Source organism: Suricata suricatta, chromosome 11, assembly GCF_006229205.1.
Source record: "Suricata suricatta isolate VVHF042 chromosome 11, meerkat_22Aug2017_6uvM2_HiC, whole genome shotgun sequence".
NCBI lineage: Eukaryota > Metazoa > Chordata > Mammalia > Carnivora > Herpestidae > Suricata > Suricata suricatta.
Window position 1 is genome coordinate 1,539,771 of NC_043710.1, and position 4,405 is coordinate 1,544,175.

Genomic DNA, 4,405 nt, shown 5'->3' on the forward strand with positions numbered 1-4,405 from the left:
GTTCAAAAAAAAATCCACCTAATTAATTGACCATATTAAAAATAAGAAAAACCATATCACTATCTCAGTAGATACAGGAGAAGCAACTGACAAAATCCAATAGCCATTCATAATGTTTTTTAAAGTTTATTTATTTCTTTTGAGAGAGAGAGAGAGGATGAGAGTGAGCAGGGCAGGGGCAGAGAGAGAGAGAGAGAGAGAGAGAGAGAGAGAGAGAGAGAGAATCCCAAGCAGGCTCCCCACTGATGCGGGGCTCAAATTCATGAACCATGAGATCATGACTTGAGCTGAAATCAAGAGTTGGTCCCTTGACTGACTGGGCCCCCACGTGCCCTGGCCATTCATGAATTTCAAAATCCCAGCAAGCCAGGAACCAGAGTTTTCTCACCCTGATAACGGACATCACACTGGGTGCTGAGAGCCCGGGCGCCTTCCCTTGAGGACCGGGGACCAGACAAGGATGTTTCTTCCCAAACTTCTATTTAACCTTGTTCTGTAGGCAGTAGCCAGTGTGATAAGGCAAGAAAAAGAATCAAAAGGCATCCAGGTTGGAAGGAAAGAGCAAAACATTCTTACGCACAGAAAACATGGTCACCTACGAAGAAAATCGGATCAAATGTACAAAAACACTACCCTAATTAAAATGAGTTCAGCAAGTTTGCAAGATACAGGATCAGTATAAACAACAGATTGTAATTCAGTGTACCAGCAAAGAATAATTGGAGAATAAACTTTAAAATGCCTTTTATGTAACATAAAAAATGTTAACTACATAGATATAAATATGGCAAAAGATGTTTAAAACTGTTCAGTGAGATCTACAAAACACTGTTGAGAGACATTATAAAAATCTTCAGTGGAGAGATACCCGATAGTCATTGATTAGAAGATTCAATATTAAAATATTAATTTTCTCCAAGTTAATCATTAGTTTCAATATAATTCCAATCAAACTCCGACTAGGCTGGTTTGTAAAAATTGACAAACTGATTTTTTAAAATATAATTAATGTATTTATTTTAAATATTTATTTATTTTGGGGAGAGTGCAAGTGAGGGAGAGGCAGAGAGTGGGGGACAGAGGGTCCACAGCCGACTCTGTGGTGACAGGCTGACAGCAGCGAGCCCAATGTGGGGCTCGAACCCCCAAACCACCAGCTCATGACCTGAGCCACAGCCAGAGCCTCAGCTGACTGAGCCACCCAGGGGCACCACTCTCTTTTTAAAAATATCGACAAAGTGATTTTTTAAACCATATGATCTTTCTACACATTTATTTTTATTCCGCAATTGATACATTATTTTCTCTGTGGAAGTTTAGCGGGTATTGGATTGGGATGAAGCACATTTTTACCATTAAAATTAATGAGAAAAAAACATCTTTTCATTTAATGGCTTTCATGTTCACAGAAAGGCTCTCATGAACAAATATATTTTTAAAATTTTTAATGTTTATTTATTTTTTAGAGAGAGATAGAGTATGAGCGGGCAAGGGGCAGAGAGGGAGGGAGACACAGAATCCGAAGCAGCTCCAGGCTGAGCTGTCAGCACAGAGCCCGACGCGGGGCTGGAACCCACGCACCGTGAGATGGTGACCCGAGCCTGAGTCGGAGGCTTCACCGACTGAGCCGCCCGGGCGCCCCGACGAACAAATAAATATTTGTAAGCGTGGAGCAAATGCACCGGCGCGCGTCTCCACGCCGCCGCCTCTGGCTGCAGTCTTTGCGCTTGTGTCTATCCCGGGCGGGTTGGGACGTTTATGTCAGGCCTCATCTTAGTTCTTTCTGTAAGACGAGGCAGCTCCCCCTTGCTGTTCTGTCCCACGCTGCCCATCCTACTCGCCGGCTGCTCTTCTTCAACATCAGGGTCAAGTAAGTACAGCAAGTGTTGCAAACTCGCAGCTGAGAACTGGCCCGGGCTTGCGCTGAACGCCCAGGTCAGTTTGGGGGGATGGGCACGTCTGCCCACAGAGATTCCGTCTGTCAGGGTCCTTGTTTGAGTCTGGCATTTTCCACATGGAGCCCGGAAGTATTCCTCTTCCACTGACTTCTGGAGACCTCTAGTTTCGATACCTTTATACGTGGTCTCTCGCGTATGACCATAGTTTCTCCCTGACGCTGGCTGGTCTTGTGAGCAGGTGCCTGGCCTCCCAGTCGCCATAGCTCTCCAAAAGTTATTTCTCGTGTTTGAGAATTTTGTTGCAAAGCAGACGTGTCTGTGGCAAACACTCTAGATACTCTGAGGATTGTTTCTGAAAGGATCTTTATTCTACCTTCACATTTAAACAACAGGACCCTACAAAGGCCTCCATGCAAAGTTATTTATCGTCTGTGCTTTCAGAATATGAGTCTTTGTCCATATGAGTCTTGAGGAAAATGATCCGAATCTCATTCTTATCTTTTAGGTGGTTTCTGGGTTACTCGGGAACATTCTGGAACATTCTGGAACATTCTGGAACTTTGGCATTTGTGTCAGTAGGATGCACCTGGGTTCTTCCCCATCTGTCCTGCTTGGGCGGCTTCAGTTCCCAGCTACTTCCTCCTCCAGTGTCTTGTCCCCGTGTGATCGCTCATACCGACCCACTCACCTTTTCTCCCCGTGCCTCTCCCCTTCCTGGGCTGTCCCGAATCCCTGCGTGTTGACAGCCCTCTTCACCGACAACTCTTCTGCGGCTCCCGGGCTGCCATGCGGCCACTTGCTGTGTCACTCGACTGCCGCCGTCCCCTGGCTCCTGGGGACATGCTCCTCACAACCTCTTGCTGCAGGAGCATCGTATCACGGCTTCTCTTTTCTGCTGTCTGCCTGGGAATTCACGTCCCCACTCAAATGTCGCTACTCCGTTGGGCCATGGGCGTGGGCGGAGCCGAGGCCAGGCCCCGTCTGGTCCCCCAGGCTGGCACAGGACGCCAGGCGCTTCTGCTCCTTTCTCCTTTGTTTCCTTAAAACAGGAATGTTGGCTCCCTTCCTGTGAGACACTGAGGCTGAGGAGAGGAGGCTGGGGACGGGCCATCAAGGGCCAGGAGATGGCACCGGAAGAGAGGAAGAGCGAGGTGTGTGTCTTGGGGGCGGGAAGCCAGGCGCCTGAGGTCAGAGAAAGGAGTGACGGGTACGGAATGGGGGAGTCTAGCGCCCACCCTACCTTGTTGGGCTGGCATCAGAGGAATCGCTGTTAACCCGTGGTTTTTTTAAATTTTTTAAAGTTTCTTTTAAATTAAAATTAATTTATTTTTGAGAGAGGGGGAGAGAGAGTGAGCGTGAGCGGGGCAGGGGCAAAGAGAGAGAGGGAGACAGAGGATCTGAGCCAGGCTCTGTGCTGACAGAGCCCAGCTCGGGGCTCAAACTCACAACCTGTGAGATCGTGACCTGAGCTGAAGTCGGATGCTCAACCAACTGAGCCCCCCAGGCGCCCCGCCCGTGATCTGTCATGTAGAGAGATGGACAGAGAACTAGATGCAGGGGTGTGTGTGTGTGAGAGAGAGCGAGAGAGAGCGAGAGTTCCTGGAGAGGGGCAGGTGCCTTGCACGCCCCCGGGCACTGAGCACACCCGTGTCCGTGTCCTGAGTTCCGAGTCCACCAGCTCTGAGGTGCGACATGAACCTCCATGAGCACGCTCACATTAACGGGCAGTGGGACAGAGGAGAACAAAACTTGGTGACGGGCGTCCTGGCCCACCCATTTCCGTCAAATCAGGAAGGAGCTCGGACCACTGTCGAGGCGGCCTTGTGCCGCGGGCCGCGTGGACGACCAAGCCCAGAAGCACCTTCCTCCCCCGACGCCACCTTCTCTCTGTCTCGACGGGCTCCTCACAGGCCCCGTGGAATGACCCGCGCCTTCACTCCTGACAGGTCTGGGCCAACGGCTGTGAAGTCCCCTTGACCTCTAACCACGGGACAGAGGATCCGAGGTGCTCAGGGACTCTGCGCCCGGCCACCCTGGCATGTGGGAAGCCTCTCCCCTCGGCACAAGGGCACACGGAACGACGCTCCGCGTCGCGTGGCATCAGGGAAATGCACGTGAAAACCGTCACGTGACCCCGCCGCACGCCCACCGGAATGGCCCAAGCCCGGAGCCCGACTCGGCCCCAGGCTGGCGAGGACGCAGGGCGGCAGGCACTCTGGCTCGCGGCTGGGGGGCGGCGAGGAGGGCAGCCGCGCCGGGAGGTGGTCCGGCGGCTTCTTACAGAACTCCACACGCCGTGCCCGCGCGACACGCCAGCCGCGCTCCTGGGTATCCGCCGCAGGCGCTGAACACCTACGGGCACACGCGTGTGCTCGCGGGACGTTCGCGGCGGCTTCACTCGGGATCGCAGCAGCCGTGTTCCCAGCTGACAGACGCCCCTCGGCGGGCGGGCGAGAAACCAGCCGTGGGACACCCAGACCAGGGAGTGTATCCAGCGCTGGGAAGAC